This window comes from Psammomys obesus, unplaced genomic scaffold (assembly GCF_907164565.1).
Source record: "Psammomys obesus unplaced genomic scaffold, mPsaObe1.curated_primary_1811, whole genome shotgun sequence".
NCBI lineage: Eukaryota > Metazoa > Chordata > Mammalia > Rodentia > Muridae > Psammomys > Psammomys obesus.
In genome coordinates this window covers 942,609-961,505 of record NW_026585580.1, presented here as the reverse complement: position 1 = coordinate 961,505, position 18,897 = coordinate 942,609, and the positions used below count along the sequence as shown (strand labels likewise).

At 36.9% G+C, this 18,897-nt stretch overlaps 1 protein-coding gene and 1 long non-coding RNA gene across 2 annotated transcripts in view; both read left to right on the top strand.

Annotated features, from left to right (window-relative positions):
- Positions 1–18,897, top strand: part of Kcnq5 (potassium voltage-gated channel subfamily Q member 5) — a 493,552-nt gene that overhangs the window by 112,040 nt on the left and 362,615 nt on the right. The gene's annotated exons all lie outside the window — the stretch shown is intronic.
- LOC129675829 (uncharacterized) overlaps positions 1–18,897 on the top strand; it is an 84,843-nt gene that overhangs the window by 607 nt on the left and 65,339 nt on the right. The window lies entirely within an intron of this gene.

The following is an 18,897-nucleotide window of genomic DNA, read 5'->3' as shown; positions in this document are numbered from 1 at the left end:
CATCTGCTTCAATACCCTTGGTAGAGTTTTTCAGATGCCCTCTGTGGAAGGCTCCTTTCCTGTTCCCTGTCTTCTGCTACTTCTGATGTATGTCCTGTTTTCCCTTCCCTTAAGCATCTTCACTAGGGTCCGCATTGTTGTTTAGCTTCTTTAGGTCTAAAGATTTTTGTATGTTTATCTTATATTATATAGCTAATATCCACTTAAAAGTGGATATGTGTGTCTTTCTGCTTCTGGGTTGCCTCACTCAGGATGATCTCTTCTAGTTCCATCATTTGCCTCTAAATATTATGACTTTCTTGTTTTTAATTGCTGAGCAGTATTTCATTGTGTAAATGTACCACTTCAATTAAGAAGTATCAGCCTTACCAGGCCACAGAAGATGACAATGCAGCCATTCCTGGTGTGATCTGATAGACTAAGATCAGAAGGAAGGAGAGGAGGACCTCCCCTATCAGTGGACTTGGGGAGGGGCATGCCCAAAGAAGGGTGAGGGAGGGTGGGATCAGGAGGGAAGGAGGGAGGGACTTATCGGGGGATACAAAGTGAATAAACTGTAGAAAAAAATAAAAACAAAAAATGGAAAAAAAAAAGAAGTATTAGCTATCTGCTTTTCTTCCTTAGTAATTTTTTAAACATGAAAGTCATAGTTTGAGACTAATACACATTCAAAGATTCACTGGATCAAAATCTTAGCATAAGATTTACGACATTCAAGGGTTTGTCAGCACATGCAAAAACCCTAAGATATCTAGTATTTTTGATATTTAAAATCTATTCCCAGGAATGAATCACAAGAAAATAATTCAAAAACAGAAGAAGCACTTCTTATATAAAGAACTCTAACAGTGTTACAGTACTAAACACAGAACCAAACAAAATGCCCAAAAGCAAGGTCCTACATAACTAAGTTACAGTAGTTCATGGGTATTATATTGGCAGATGCATGTTTAATTTGATTTCTTAGAATGGTTCTGAGAATCTGCTAATACTGTAGCATTTAAGAAAATCTGTAGAATTATGATACATAAGTTACATTTCCTGTGTAAATACAGATTCAAAGGAACCATTTAAACAGTCAACATAAATATGAAAGGATTGTTACTGTTTTCATTGCCTGTTTGGGTTTTTCTTCTGTACTTCATATAAAATGCTAACCAGCCATTTCAATATTAAAGTGTATCCATTGTCCTTTCCTATTTATTTTTTTCATCTTAATACTGGTATTGATAAGTTACGCAGGCTGGCTTTGAACTTATACTAGCCCAAGCAAGCCTTGAACCTGTGGTTCTCTTATAGATGGGATCAACAGCTTAATCCCTTCAAAAATTATTTTGTTTTAAATTCATGTGATGAGAAACATGTGAATGTATAGTAGAGAGCTTCTAAAGATGGTTATGCTGAGTGTTAAACAAAATAATTTCTCATTAGTAGAAATTGTTAGTCATGGTTCCTATGTCTATTATTTAGTACTAATGAAAATTTTAATATACAACAAGGAAACCAGTTGTATGGTATGATGGATATAGTCTGCCTCCAAGGGCAGCACTGTCTCTTACAGTGAAGTGACACAAAATACAGATGTGTGACTCCTTTCTAGAAGATACAGGTGTTTCTCTTTTCTAGTTGAGAACAACAACTGTAGCCTTACAAAGGCAGAAGGAAGGCATGGTTAGACTTTGAAATAAATTTTTTTTTTAGGTTTCTTTCATTTAGAGGATTCAAATCTCTCTGGTGCACAGGCAACTAGATATTTGTTTCCTTTTGCTGCTCTTTTAAAAAAAATAGTTTAGTTTTCAGAATGTTTCCTTTATGATGTCAAACCACCCTTTATACTGACCTTGTGTCCTAGTTTTATTTGTATTGCTGTGATAAAATAATGTGACAAAAAGGACTTTGTGGGAAAGAAAAAGTTTATTTGGTCTATAATTCCAGGTCACAGTCCACCATTTCCAGGAAGTTGAGGCAGGAAGTCAAGTCACATCACATCCATAGCCAATAGCAAAGAGGAATAAACACCTCCTTGCTTCCTCACTCAGCCTTCTCTGGCTTCACTTTTTCTACACTTTTGAGGAGCTCCCTGCTTGGGGAATAGAGCTACCCACATTGAGGTAGGTCTTCCTACATCAGGTAAGAAGACAGGCCCTGACAGACAAGCCCACAGGCCGATCTGATCTACATGATTCCTCATTAAGATTCTCTTACCATGTGCCGTCACTTGAGTTTTTGATCTGGTGGATGTGAGGTAAATCTCAGGGTCATTTTGATTTGTATTTCCCAGATGACTAAGGACATTGAACATTTCTTTTTTATTTTTTAGGATTTTTTTAAATTAAATCTTTATTTTTTTATATTAATTACAGTTTATTCACATTGTATCCCAATGGTAACCCGCTCCATTATCCCCTCCCAAACCCAACTTTCCTCCCTTATCTGGAGGTATCTCCATCCCTGATCTAAAGCTGTACTACAGAACAATAGTAATAAAAACTGCATGGTACTGGCATTTCTTTTTTTTTTTTAAGTGTTTCTCTGCCATTTGATATTCCTCTGTTGAGAATTCTGTTTAGCTCTATACTCCATTTTTTTTTTAAGTTGGATTACTTGGTTTGATGGTGTTTACCTTCTTGAATCCTTTATATATTGTGGATAATATTAACTTTCTGTCAGATGTAGTGTTGGTGAAGATCTTTTCCCAGTCTGAAAGACTCTACCCATCAGAGTATCAAGGCAGATGCTGAAACTAATAGCCAAACTTTGGGCCAAGTGTAGGGAATCTTATTTCTGTAAGATAAGGGCGAGATAGAAAGACCTGGAGGGGACAGGAGCTCTACAAGGAGAACAACAATGTAAAAAATGTTGGGTCCAGGGAGACCTGCAGATACTGACACTGAAACCAAGGATCATTCACAGAGAGGACATCTACCACCTGCTCAGATGAAGCCCATAGGCTTCTCAGTTTCCAAGTGAGTGCCCTAGTAAGGGGAGCAGGGATTGTCTCTGCCATGAACTCAGTGGCTGGCTCTTTGATCAATACCCCCTGAGGGGGGAGCAGTGTTACCAGGACTCAGAGGAAGACAATGCAGCCAGTCCTGATGAGACCTGATAAGCTAGGGTCAGATAGAAGGGGAGGAGGACCTCCCCTATCAGTGGACTAGGGAGGAAGGGAGAAGAGGGAGGGTGTGTTAGATTGGGAGGAGACAAGGGAAAGGGCTATAGCTGGGATACAAAGTGAATAAAGTATAATAAATAACAAAAATAAATAAATAAATAAATAAATAGATAGATAGATAGATAGATAGATAGATAGATAGATAGATAGATAGATAGATAAAGAGTTAAAAAAAGATTCTTTTACCAGAACATTTTAGGCCAACTAGGCTTTGCACATCTTATGCCAGCATTCAGCTGGTAAGTACAGCTCTTACCCTTCATCAAGGGAACTTTGCAGCAGAGGGAGAACCACTAAAGAAAACTACAATTTCTCAAAAAAATGAAAAGAAGTGATCAGAAACAACTGGACCTAAGGCTTAGGGAACATCGTGTAAGAGGAAGCAGAAAGACTGTAAGAACTAGAAGACCATGATATCTTCTGAGAGATTGTATCTCCTAGAAATGACAGAGAAGCTTCAGCTATGATACATTACCAGTGTGGCTGCCACAGCAAGACCCAAAGAAGTCCATCACCTATAATCATGCTAACATGGAAAGGGGAAATTTCACAGGGCCCTACTCAAAGACAAGAAACGGCAGTCAACTAAAGAATATGAGAGGAGAAAAGAGGGTCATTCATGAATATACATTTACATATGTTTTACATATGTACATATACCTCTAAGTGTGTGTGTGTGTGTGTGTGTGTGTGTGTGTGTGTGTGTGTGTGTGTAAAACAACTAAATAAAGAGAGAGCATTATTTAGAGAGGAAGCAAATATTAGGGGCACATGTGAACAATTAGAAGGAAGAAAGGGAAGAGGAAAATTCTGTAATTATATTTTAATTTAAAAATAAATTAAAAAGTTAGCTATTTTATTACCATGTGATTCTTGGGTATGTCAAGTTTCCAGTTAAAACTAAACAGCACTTCTTATTAAAAGCTAAAGATTTTACGATAATTATAGCTGAAACGTCTCAATTTTATTTAGGGGAGGTATGTCAAGGGAAAAGACAGATATACTGTCAGACAGATAGAAATAAAGGAGATAATATAGAATGTGCTATTTGTGGTATGGATGAAACATGTAGGAGAAGAGTACCCTAGATGAAAAAAGTTTGTTACCAAGAATGGAATTGAGAAGCTGACATCAATCCTTCAGACTCAAGATAGCCCCAGGCCATTGTGGCACTGCTGACCCAAAGGAGATATTCCAGGACTGCTGTCCATCCTTAAGGAGTTCCCTATCGAATCTAGAATATGGAATGTATAAAATAACTTTGTTCCTTAAATGACTATAAGCATTTTAAAATATTACACTTTAGATTTTCAAGCAGATGCTCAATATTAGTGTTTTTCAATATATCGGAATTGTGTGATAACATTGCAAAGCTTTCAACTCACACATTCCTTAGCATATTTTATTTTTTTAATTTTTTTCTATCATCTATCAATTTATTGTATTACTTTTAATAACAGGAGCTCTCATGGTAGCATAGAGCATAATATTTTTAAAAGGAATTAATGATATATAAAGTTATGTGTGGAAACTAATTCTTAGACTATATTATTCCTGATAAAGATTTAGCCTCAAAGATATTAGCCAAAAATGTTGGAGAAAACATGGAAGGTTCTTGAGTGCACCTTGCTAAATGAAAGAAGGCAATTTGAATGGTTACATATTGTAGGATTCAAATTATGTGGTATTTTAGAAATGGTAAAAACTATGGAGGCAGAAAGATCCATTGTTCCAGGAACTGGGGGTGGAGTGGGATGCTCAGCGGAGTAGAGTGGAGTCTGTCAAGGAAACCATCGGGTTTCATGCTACAGTGATGGAGATGTGGCACACAGTGCCATTTTCTGAAATCCATACATCGTTCCATGCGGAACGACTATAATGTAAACTGTGAATGCTGGAGAATAACGAAGGTTCACCAATTACATTGAATGTTTCCTTTTGATGAACAGTCCTCTTTTTGGATGATGCCGTGCATTTGTGGGACCTCCGACTTTCTGGGAACTCTTGGCTTTCTGATCAACTTTGTTGTGAAGCTGAATTTTCCCACATAATGCATAATGCTCAATAAATAGTACTTGATATGTCTATTTGTGTACTTTTGTGAGTGCAAGCATGTTTGGTTACACTTAGCCAGTGGTCAAATCTATAGGTGTCATATACCTTCATTTTTGAGACTGAAGCTTTCACTGGCCTGAAACTTTCCAAATAGACTAAACCCTTGGCCCTGGAGCCCTGGCGTCTGATCACTGCTTCCCTAGAACTGGGATTACAAATGCCTACCTCTGTTTCACATGGGTGCTGGATATCTCACTTGGGTCCTCATGTTTGGTGAGGCACACACCTTACTGACTAATCTGTCTCTCCAGCCATCCTTAAATATTTTTAAAAGAACTAAAGATTTAGATGAGAATTCTGAACAAGGTATAATTGTTGTAATTACAGACATTTTTTGTTGTGCAGTCTCATTAAGTAATTGTGCTGGAAATTTAACGGTATTGATATGTCATCTTTATGTCTGAATATGTAGTTTGTCACATTTTGTGGGGGGCCAACAAATAAGACATGGGAGGGACGTCTCAATATTTACCTTGTGCTATTCTATCAAGGACTTTTGTTCCAACCTCTCATTTTGTCTTCCTTCTGCTTTGATTATATTGCTTCTGAAAGTCTCCTATCTTAAAAAGGGAACTCTGGGCTGTTGCTGCTTCCTTACATTTTACTTTAAACTTAATCATTCTTGAAAGTGATAAAACAGACACCACCTGTACACACACAACATTTAAAAGAGATCACAGTTCCCTGAATAATTTGTTTCTCTATCAGAGAAGGCAAGAGAGCTGCAGATTGTGTGTTTAGTGAGCCAAGGAGTCAGGACAGGGAAGCTATTAATCCTCACAGCAGCTTTTTGCTATTTTATGGTCTTAAGAACTGTTATCATTCAGAGTCTGCTTTATATAGCACACATCCATAAAGTGAGAAAATAAAATTACCTTATATATTTTAAGAATACTTGCAGTGCTCTAAGTGTAGGCTATTCTATTAGTTATTCTATTAGTTATCTAGAGCTAAGTAATAAATCATTTAGTGGCTATAAGCAAAGTAAATATGTTTGCTCACAGTGTTTGCAGATTTTGCATCTATGTGAGACATTTGAATTTTCTTCTCACAGTCTCATTTGATTGAAACTAAGCTACTTAGGAAAACATTGTCCATCCCCCCACCCCACCCCCGAGACAACTATTTTTAATCATAGCAATGTCACTGCCATATCAGTAGCCTTTGATATCTTCTCTGGATAGTGATGTCAACCCATTGTTGCTCTAATATTTCCAGCACCTCTAGGTTCACCTGGGGGTGCAGCCTTGCCAGGCAACAGAGGAAGACAATGTAACCAGTACTGATGTGACCTGATAGGCTAGGATCAGAAGAAGGGGAAGGAAGACCTCAGTTGACTAGGGGAGGGGCATGGGGCAGAAGAGGGAGGGAGGTTGGGCTTGGGAGAAGATGAGGGAGGGGCCACAGCCAGGATACAAATTGACTAAATTGTAATAAATTATAATAATGAAAAAAATTTAAAAATTACATGAATATCTATTGTTTTCCACATCAAGTGTAGGAAATCAAAGGTTACTGTAGGAACATGATCTTGGGAGCTGGAGGAGGGTCTCTTGAGGACTTTTCAGGAAGGACGTGTTGGGGTACATGCCAAGCCCATATCCTTTTGGGAAGAAGAAAAAGGAACTCAAAGTGGCTTGTAGATCAATGTGTATATGGAGAACCGTCCCTATTTGTAACTGGAAAATCTCTGCAGATGATAGATTGACCATGGGAAGTTGCGGTGTTGGCAGATTTATGAAGCAGTCTTCACAGCTTATCAAGTTGTCAATGGAAGCCACCAAAACAGTAAAGCTAAAATAAGACTCTCGATGAAGGATCAAGTCTACATGGCCATTTTGTGACATTTATAGAAGATGCTGGATGAGTAACATGCTTAAAAGATACAGACTCACAGAGATGTATTACCCAGCATGGAGTACAGAGAATTCTGAGCAGAGGATTAGAAGATAGATGAAGACTTTTTCAAGAAAATTTAGTCAAATAAATAGAAAGATATCAGAAATTTGAGTTGAATGATGTGTCAAGCTCGTTTTCCATTCTGTGCCTAAGACTTAGGTAGTTGAATATTGTTGGCACTTTCCTCCCTGCTGGAACTTACACTCTTTTTACTGTACCCCTGTACCTCTGACATAATTGCTGTTGAACCTGAACTTTTGTGACAGGTGTGCGAATTGTTCTAAGAATTTGGGCTATTGCAGAACCTCAGTCAGTGCTTGCGTTATAATCAGACTTTTACTAAAGCAACACCGCTAAAGGGCTTTCTTTAGTAGAAGGACTTCCAAGTTTGAGTGTGACATTAGTAAGATCCCATAAATGAGGGAAGCACATAGCGGGGGTCATGTTTAGTCACTGGTGTTTTTCCCTTTAGGGAATGTACAATACAAAGAAACTCAGCTGGGTTGGGTTTGCATGCTGGATTGCTTACAAGATTTGCTAGTAGAAGGAGTTCCATGGTGAAGTCTAAAAAGTGTCACATCTGATCACACAATGTTCCATTTTTTTTCTCCCCTGGCTGAAAATAATGGATGAACTGGGAAAACATTGTGTTATGACTGAATAGCTGATGTCCTTTAACATTCTACTGCTGGCAGTAGCCAGCCTGCAAGAGAATCCTGAAGTAAATGAGACTCTTTGATCTGAAATGAAAGAGATAACAAATATCCTTTCTGGCAGGGATTATCAAGGCTTACATGACCCATTAATTGCCTAGGTGTGTGCAAAAGTGTTTTGTTTTGTTTTTTTTTTTTTATGTTTTTAGAGAGATGGGAACTGGCATTTCTAAATTCCCGAGTGAGTCAGATACAGTGTATTAGAACAGGAAAAAATATTCTTTAAATAAGTGGTTCTCAGCCTGTGGAGCACATATCAAATATTCACATTACAATTCCTAACAGTAGCAAATTACAGTTATGACGTAGTAAAAAAATAATTTTATGGTTGGGGGTTCACCACAACATGAAAAACTGTATTAAAGCGTAAGGCATTAAGAAGGTTGAGAACATTGCCCTAGATGATTCGGTAAGCCCACAAGGTAAGAATCTCAATTTATGTCATCCAGCTAAAGTAGGAATTATAAAAGTCTTCAGGAATACTTATAGCTCTATACAGAAAACCAAACAAACAATCAAAAATCCACCACCACCACCACCACCAACAAATTGGCTGGAGAAATGGCTCAAAGGATAAGAGCTCATACTACTCTTCCAGAGGCCCTGAGTTTGAATCCACAGTATTCATCTCTAACTCCAGCTCCAGTAACTTAAATGCTTCTAGTCTCCAAAAGAACAAGCACCCACAGGTTATCAAGTTGTCAATAGAGACATACACCAGAATAATAAAAAGCTAGTGTATTGCTAGTTTCTGTCCTCCTAAAACGATAGGTTATGGAAAAGCAGAAAATATGAATGAATGAATGAATGAATAGAAAAAACAATTTCAGTGCCCCCTCACTCTGGAATATGTGATCTTCTGTTAGGAGATTAAGCAGTCACTTTTATTTTGCAGTGCAAGTGATTGAAGCCAGGGTCACTCCTATGCTAGGCAAGTGATCTACTACTGAGTTATATCTAGTTGTCGATTAATACTAGTAATTCTTGTATCCTTTCTTTTCCCACTCTTCTCATGCTCTGTACCTTCCCTTGGTTCTCTCTTACTTTCATACAATGGGGAAGCCATTGGAGGTTGACATAGGGATGGGGTTTATACTTGTATGTCAAGTCTTTGAGAATGGTTGTTTTAGGGGGAAGAAACAGTGAATCTTATAAGGGACAAAGTGATGATGGTGGCCTTGTAAAATGATGCCTTCAGTCTCCTTTATTGTAATTTGAATACTGAAGCTGTGGAATTCTAGTAAAAATGATGCCTTCAGTCTCCTTTATTGTAATTTGAATACTGAAGCTGTGGAATTCTAGAACTGGTGAAAATCTTTTTTCTTTCTTTCTTTCTTTCTTTCTTTCTTTCTTTCTTTCTTTCCTTCTTTCTTTTTCTTTTTTGTCCTAAATAAGTAGCAACATTCATTATAAGCACTGTTGGAAATAGTATTCAAAGTTCTTAAGGTTTGTTTAAGCTCCACCTAATCTGCTCACACATACAAACATTTCTTCCCCTGTTGCTCTTTCTGCTTCTATTTATAGCAGCTAATCTCCAATAGATAAGGTCTTATCTTAAGTCTGATATAAATAAACATAATGCTCAAACTATGATCTGCTGAAGAAATCCAGGTAGTTTCTGTATAATCATAATGCAACATCCATATGTCTTCAATACTAAAAACATTAGCATTTTTTTTCAGTTAAGTACAATAAATGTTTACCTGACCTCAAAGATATTTTCATACAAAAGCCAGTGTTCCTATTGAGCTAAGTTGGATTGAGCTTTGCAGGTACATTTATAAAGGAACTTTGGTGGTGGTCTTTGAGGATATGCCCTTGAGTTGGAATTTTCCCTGGGAATGAACTCAATGGGATGCAGCTGTTTGTCTCATGTCTGCTCTGATGTCTTGAGACATAGGAGTATGAACATCTTTTTGTTCTCATATACCTTATATTGTAACTCAAAGAAATCTGAAAAACAACAGATAAAACACGAAGCATGGAAAACTTTCTTTTGAAAGTCCAATATCCTTTTTGCCCTAATAAGATTGATCCTAATGGCTCCCAAGTCTAGCTTTTGAATAATATTCTTCATAATCCTTTAACTGTTTTAACCACTTTAAAAGAATCTTAATATAAAATGTATCCTTCACTTCAGGTAATGTGACTGTAATCATTAAATACTTAGACAATATAAAGACCAAAGTTTGGGTCAGGTATAAAAGTTTAACTACATAACTAAAATTATTACAAATAACTACACTATTTTTAATACTTCTAATTAACATAATCATTGTAAGACCTAAATAATAAAATATTTTATAGTCTAGATAATGTGTTTGCTTAAATATTTTTACTATTTTAATCATGAAACTTTATTTTAATAGAACTTTGATAGATTTAAGGCAACACTACTGTGCAGTTTCATAATTTTAATATTAAATCAAAGTTATAATAAAAACAAACTTATTTTCACTTTATAATATAATGAATTGTAACCCAATGTAAAAGTAATTTGTCATTCTCATTTTATTAATATCATTAGTAGCAACTAATCAAACTTATGTAATAATAAACAGAAGTCCTTCTGATATGCCATCTAGCTGGGTCTTTTCTCACTGGGCTTTCCCTCTCTTCAGTAAGCTGATGATCCTAATAATTGCTTTCCTTAGCATAGCATAATAAATATTGTGAAAGTAAAGTATTGGGTGTAATGTAAATTTTTATTACTAAATCCTTCATGATAGACTCAGAGTCTCTGCAGCCACAGAAAAAGCAGCTCAAGTCTTGGTGGCTGGAAATGTGCCTTGTATGTGTAAGTTCACCCCTTTGTCATGCTTTATGTCTACAGGTGCTTTGCTCTTGGTGTTCTCTGTGCGATCAAATGGAAACCTTATGTTAGCAAGAGCTTATGGTTTCTCAGGGCTGAGGAGAGATGCCCACAGATCATACACTGGTAACTAAATTATTTTTGCAAAGATGATGCCTGTATCTGAGCTCACAATCCATTACCCAAAGTCAATACCGGAGCTAGACTTAACTTCAGAGCCAATGAGGAAGTGCCCTTCAACCAAGTGACTGGAAGGGAAGGAGAAGAGGCCAATTATTTATTCTCCTGGGTATTTAAATGAAGAACTAATCTACCTCATCCAAGATTGATTTTGTGAGGACATGATCTTTCCCTTGCATTGGTAGAGAGAATCCTTAATAACTGTCTACTGTAAATGATGAGTGTCTGAAGTCAAGATTTAAGAAGATGAGATGTTTTCATTATTTTAAAATAAAAATCAGAACAAAGCTAAATGATCTGAGTCCAGGGGTTCCTACAGAGATTGATGCACCAACAGAGGACCATGCATGGAAAGGACTTAGACCCCTGCTCAGATGTGGCCAGTTGGCAACTCAGTCACCATATACACCTCTGAGTGAAGGGAGCAGGGAATGCCTCACTCATGAACTCTGTTAACTGCTCTTTGATCACTTGCCCCTGGTGTTGTGGCCTTGCTTGGCCATGGAGGAAGAGGATCCAGGCAGTCCTGATGAGACTTAACAAGCTATGGGCAGATGGCAATGATGAAGAACGCCCCCTTTCAGTGGATTAGGAGAAAGGGATGAGGGGAAGAGGGAAGGAGGGTAGGATTGGGAGTAGTTGAGGGAGAGGGCTTCAATCAGGATATATATTGAATAAATTGTGAAAAAAAGAAATCAGAACATATTTTTTACTTGTGTTCTTAACACAAGACATAAAATGTATGTGAGAGTAAAATTTAGAGAAAATGCAATAGAGAAATGAAGTAGAAAGCCAAAAATAAGAAGGAGAAGGAGGAGAAGGAGAAGGAGAAGGAGAAGGAGGAGAAGGAGAAGAAGAAGAAGAAGAAGAAGAAGAAGAAGAAGAAGAAGAAGAAGAAGAAGAAGAAGAAGAAGAAGAAGAAGAAGAAGAAGAAGAAGAAAGGCAGAAAGACACCAAGCTTTCAGTAGAATGCTGACTGGGAAGTGTTTGGGAAATATGTGTTAAAGACACTATTGGAAGCCTGGCATGGTAATACATGTGTTTAATCTTAGCATAATCTTAGCACTTGGGAGGTTGAGGAATGAGGATCAAGGGTTAAAAGGCTTCTTTTAATAATGCATTTGAGGCCACACTAAGCTACGTGATCTTTTGTCCCAACATACATAAAAAAGCAAATAAATAAAGAAAAAATCCAATGAAACCAAACTAAATACAAGGGATATCGAATTATCTAGAAGACATATGAAAATGTAGAATTCATCACAGAAATTTTAATATAGGTTATTCTTTATGAGGTCATTTATGTTGTTTTTCTTAAAATATCTGGACCTTTTAATCTAATGACACAGCTTTTCTCTTCTCTAGTTTCTCCTGTACTTTTTCTTAATGCTTTGCCATTTAGAAGTCCAGCCACAAAAGAAATTTTGAAGCTATCTGTTTCTATGTGTGCAATTTCTCTTTAAAATTGAAAATATTAATTAAGAAATCATTTCCTCCTCTATATTTCTTTTATTGCCTCTAATTAATGAGTTGCTTAAATTAGGCTCTCTATGGTTAGCTACTGTTATACTATCAGATTGATGGCAAGCTGAATTTTTAAATCAAGTATGTATGTATGTGTTTCATAGTACTTTTACTTTCCAAGAATCACCTGAGATTATGCAGGAATGCATATATATATATATGTCTCTGAAAATTTCATATACACACATAATGTATTTTAATTGGTCCTGAGTCCAGTTAATTTTGACCATATAGAAATTAGTGCAGGACACCTGCTAGGTCAACCACTGCCTGCCAGAGATCATATCCCCAGAGAAAAATGACTTTCTCTTTCTCAGCAGCCACCAATCACTGATTGTTCTTCATAGCCCTAGGGACCAAAGATTTGAAATCAAGATGAATCACAAGGTCGCATTCCCTTTGTAAATCACAGGGATGTTATTTTTCAAGCACACACACACTCACACGCACTTCTGGTGGTTCCTAGAAATGGTGACATTTTTTATCTTGTCACTCTCATCTGTCTTTTATCACCAGGCTCTTTTCCTACTGTGCCTGCATTCCTGACTACACATCTCTCTCTAACCTTATAAGGATACCAGTTACTGAATTTAGGGGCCACTGAAGCCCAGTATAATCTCTTCTTGATTTGCAAAGCATGTTCACATCCAGAGGTACCTGGAGTTAGAACTTCAACACATGTCTTCTTAGGGGATATAGCTCAGTACTTAGCAATGGCATGATTGAAATTCTTTACCATAAATATGTAAGATTCTGTAAAGTACTTTTAGAAACATGGTGTAAACATGTTTCTAACATCCACACATAAGAGATAATCTCTCCGTAATCTTCTCCTGGATTGCCACTGCATGTATGCCTACAGTGTTCTTTATTTGCCCCAAGACATGGTTCTTTATTAGCCCTTCCCTTTCTCACATTTTTTTAAAGCAAAACTTGTCAAGCATTACCTTTGTTCAGAAGGCACTGGAGGCAGTTCAGATGTGCCAGAACAGACATGCTGGTGACAGAGGGTGAGTCACTCTTTCTCCTGTGTCAGTGATCTGCTGACAGATACTAATGGCTGTTGTCAATGAACTAAATCTAAAGCCATGATAAAGAGGAAAAAAAAAAAAAAAAAAAAAAGGGCTGGATCACAGTTAGCCAAGACAACTTAGATATTGTTTTGTTTTATTTTGTTTTCCTTTTTCCCTTCAATAGCTCCATTGAGTATATACAGATAAAGGCTTGTTAATGCTTGTTGTTTTCAAGTCTAAGGCACATTTCAGGGCACCATCTTTTTCTTGTATGAAAAAAACCTCAAGTCTCTGAGGAAATAATTAGAAGAAGATATCAGAAGATGGAAAGATCTCCCATGCTCATGGCTTGGCAGGATTAACCAAAAGCAATCTTAAAAAGCAATCTACAGATCCAATGCAATTCCCATCAAATTACCAACACAATTCTTTACAGACTTGGAAAGAAAATTCTCAACTTCTCATATATGGACTAACAAGAAACCTAGAATTGCTAAAACAATCCTCTACAATATAAGATCTTCTGGAGGTATCCCTGATCTTAAGCAACAGTACTATAGAGCAACAGTAATAAAAACTACATGGTACTGGAATAGAAGCAGAATGGTGTATCAGTCGAATCAGATAGAAGACCTTATAATCTTAAATAATTATACTATAGGAAAACAGGGCCATATTAAAAATGGCATTAAGGATAATACATTGAAATCCATAAGCAGCAGATGATAAATATTCAGTGAATCCTATTATTATTGTCCTTAGTGATGTGACATCCTAATTAGCTACATGTAGCATGAATTCTCATTATTTGTATCTTTCTTACACTTGTGAAACGGCTTTAAAGTATTCTAGGAAGGCTGTCCTCCATTAGAACTCCTTTGAGCATCACCTACAGAGTTTGCCATTGGGAAAGGGTGATTTTTACATATTCTTAAACGTTTTAAGTGAAAGATGGATTAAGAAAATGTGTCAACTCTCACAAGTTGCAGTTCAGTTGGACTTTTCATACCACACCAAGATTTATTTAGAAAAGTAAAACTTACATCAGAAAATTCTGTCTTTTTCAGCATATAGTTTGTAGTGGTTTGAATGAGAATTGCCCCCCCCCCCAGACTCGTGTATTTAAATGTTTGGTTCCCAGTTGGTTGACTGTTTTGGGGAAGGATTAGGAGTCATGGCATTGGTGGAGGAGGAGGAGGCATGAATGACACTAGAGATTTCAAAAGCCCACACCAGACCCAGTGTCAGTCTCTCTGCTTCCTGCCTGGGGGTAAAGATGAAAGGTCTCACCTAATGTTTCAGTGCCCTGCCTGGCTGCCTGGCTGTCACCATGCTCTCTGCCATGAAGATCAAGGACTAACCCTCTGAAATTGTAAGCCAGCCCCCTGTTAAATGTTTTCCTTTATAATAGTTGACTTGGTCATGGTATCTCTTCACAGCAATGCAAAGGTAACTAAGACATAGTAAGAACACTAAATATGCAAGGTGACTTGGAAGTATGTGGCGGACTGTATGAGATACAGATAGCGTAGAACAGGGGATAATGAAAATGAAGGAAGAAGGTAGTTTATTATAAAAAACGTGGATACAGTTGAAGTACAGTGTTTATTTTTACATCACAATCTGTCCTTAAAAACAAACACTTCTCTCCTTAAAAAAATACAGAGTAAGTGATGGAACCAAGCTGAGATGAACTCAAACTGGCTTCAGAATTGGTTAGCTGCTTATAGTGGTCTTCTTATGAAGAACCAGGCCCTAGGATCCTCTCCTTGAAACATTCAATCATCTTTTCCATAACAACAGCTTGTTGGCATTATTTTAAAGCCAAGTTTTAATAAGAATTTTGAGCCCTACCTCAGGCTTACTGAATCAGCACCTGAATTTTAACAAAAATACTCAAGTGATCTGAATTCATATTAGACTTTGAGAGGCACCCATGATTTGAAGTACAGCTGTCATAACTGGGAGGTGAATGAAAATGCTGACACTTTTGTTTCCTATTGGTTAAGGACATTCGTGCTGCTTTCTGTCTTCATCAAAAGAAATGAAGATGGTACTAAAATGTATTTAATAATGACTTTGAGTGAAAATCTCATTAAATAGGTGTTGTTCCTTAAGCTTGTAAAAAATGTTGTTGTTTTTTTTTTGTTGTTGTTTTGTTTTGTTTTCCATCACTGAGGGTATTGAATATTAGAAGATTCAGTCTCTGTTAGTTCCATATGCTTACCAGGAGAATTCCTTCTCAGATGGGCAAGAAAGCCCAGATCCTGCATTTAGACAGATCATAAGTGCATGTTGTGCCAGGGAAAATGAGTGTTTTTCCTGCACTCCCTCTGACATGTTCACACATGAATGTATTTCATTCAGAAAAAGTAAAGGCTCTAGAATGGCACAGGCTGCCTTAATGGGAAACAGATGTGTCGTGGTTCACCCACTCCCTGACCACCTGTGGTTTGCCCATGACTCAACTTTCTTCAATAAAGGGAGTTAGCTCTTGGATCCCAAACAAACTTTAAATTACATATTTACTTTCTACCTTCTCACATTTCCCTTCACTGTTCATTCTGTTCATCACAGAATCTTACAACTCAGAGACACTTCAATAAACGAGACAAGGAATTCTCCACAATCCAAGCATTTTTGTTTAACAATCTTGCTCTGGTATTTAGATTGAGGTTCTGTTAAAAGTGTATATAGAATGTCATTTTACCCAGCCAATTAGAAACTGATGTTTATTACATATTTAAAGTTACCTGGATACGAGGTGTTTTATTTTACAGCTTGTGTTTTCAGTTGAGGATAGAAATTATTCCCTTTCAGAAATAGCCTTTGATTAGTCACTTATTCCTCAGTTGTCTGGATCATGAAATAATGTAGACCAACTAATATGATATATATTTCTAAAAATCCAACAGTAAACCAAGTCCTGCAGTTACCAGTAGTCAAAAATAATAATTTGAAGTTCATCCCATGTTATTTCTCCTGCCATGGTCTGCTCTCCATTCACAGAAAACATGCAGGGAAATGGTCCGAACACAGGTAGGTGGATGGAAAAACACAAGGCACAAATAGCCCACATGGGAAATGATCACACCTTGAAGAGTCACTGACAATATTTTAAAAAACTATGTTGGTTTCTATTTATGTCATCAGCTTGGGATGGCTTTTTAACATGATGTTTAGTTATTTCTGTTTCCTTTTCATAGCACTATCTAATTGAAAATAAGAAACAAATGATGTAACTGGTCATGGAATTACATGCCATGCAAGGGCCATAATATGATTAAAATTAGAGAAAAAAAGGAGAAAAAACATTTTAAAAATCAAAAACAAACAAAAACCCTCAGTGTTACTTTATTGATTGTGGTTTTAAAATGCAAATGTCATAAAGTTTAAATTTTACAAAACTTTAGCTTGTATATCCTTGTATCAAAATGTCTTCCAAAATGGCACATAGCAAATTTTTATGGACCTTTTGTAATTTTACAGACTTAAATGACAAAGAAGCAAGCACCTGGCACAGTGTGACTCATGGGAAACTTGGTACGTTTCCTGAGTGTTTATGAGTCCAAATGTGTTTACCATGCCTATCCAGAGTGAAGAAATGGCCTGTGAGGTCAGATAATAATAAAGGTTTCCTAGAAGGAACTTCAATATCATTTTGAGATTTAATGTTAAGATTAAAACAATTATAATTCAAAACAGTAAATTTTGAACCACTGGGATATTTAAGAATCAGGCAGTATCACTCCTAGTGACTTATCAATTCCCTTGGAAATGCATTAATTTAGTGAACCATAAAACCAAATGGAACTATATTGTGGTCAAGTATAAAAATGATGATCATTCTAATATTGAGTTCCTTTTAAAAGTAAGTTAATTTTTTTTTTTTAGTAATTGCCCTAATATGATGCTTTGAAGTCCACTTGTTTAATAGACTTATATAACACCATAGGCATTTCAGAATGTCACTCTGTATATTTAAATCTAGTTTTATATGATATGTTATTGATCTAAAAAAAAAGACTTTTATTATTTAGAACCTTAAAAAATCATATGTATACATATTTTACCTGCATGTATATATGTGCATGATGTTCATGTCCAGTGCTTAAGGACATCAAAAGAGGTTGTCAGTCTTTTGGAACTGGAGTTGCAGATGGCTTGAGCCACCATGAGGAGACTGGGAATGGACCCTGTGTCATTAAAAGCAAGTTAAAAGTTAAAAGCAAGAACAACTGCTTTTAACTGCTGAGCCACTCCTCCAACCCTATTCAAGACTTTTAATGTCATCTCTTCACATATATTAGTGTTTCATCATTTTCATGTAATTTAAAAAGAAATTATTTTCTAATTCTGCCAGTGAACCCAAGATATTATTTGAGATTTTTAGGTAAGTTAAACTAGTAATAGGGTATAAAATATGGCAAAGAAATGACTCCTAGAGGGGCTTGTATTTGCTGAAAAGGAAAACTTGTCTAAAATTAGCTTTAATTTAAGAAGGGTTACTATGGCACCTTATAGTGGAAGTTTTGTTTTGTTTTTCTTTTAAATCAGTTATGTAAATATGTTTTTATTTTAATCCCAAGTGTGGGATATGGGACTGCCTTCATTTATCCACAGCTGACAACAGCCTCCTGTGGCTTGGAGAAGGGGCGTGGTATATGCTAGCTGGAGTTAGTGGAATTCTGAGGACTCTGGAAGAGCATCAATGCCAGAGCCCAGAGAGAGGACGGGTTTACAGAAGGCAGACAGAGGAGGAAGAAGGCTGCCTGTTTGCCCTGCTGCTGTGTTTTCTTTTTGATATGGCTGGACTGCTAGATATCCTGACATCTAAGAATGGTATTTTCCTAAAACACTCTACCACCCTAGCCAGCAGGAACTAAGTCTAAAGAGGTCTATGACTCCTTTTCCCCTTCAAACCATCTTTCTCTCCCACCTAGGGCTAAGGGGTTGGAATAGAAGTAGAGGCTTAAGGAACCCCAAATAGAGTTTTAAAAACTAGAACCTCCAGGGCCCAGCTATTAAGGTCTAAGCCTGGCATTTCCAAATAGCCCCTGGGCTTGGTAAATGATGGTGGATTCCCTTTCTCAGCTGGATTCCCTCTTTGCGTGATTGGAGAACCTCAGATTTTTTAAGGAGTGTCACATAGCCCTCAGCGAAATTACAAACCCAACACTTTCCTGATAAGAAACCTGTTCAGCAAGCACCTGGGGATTCCTGGATACACCCACCCTATGCTAATGAGATGTCTTGGTGTCTTGACTTTCAACCAATGACCTTTCTTTAATTACTGTACTACTGTATGTAAATCAAGTATCCCTGGCACTTCTAGCCCAAGCAAATCAAACACATTCACCCTCAAAACCCATCCCACTGCCCAAGGTTTATAAGTGCCTGATTTCACTTGAAGTATACATGTGCTGCCTGCTACCATCACTTTTTCACCACTGCCTTCTGAGATCTATG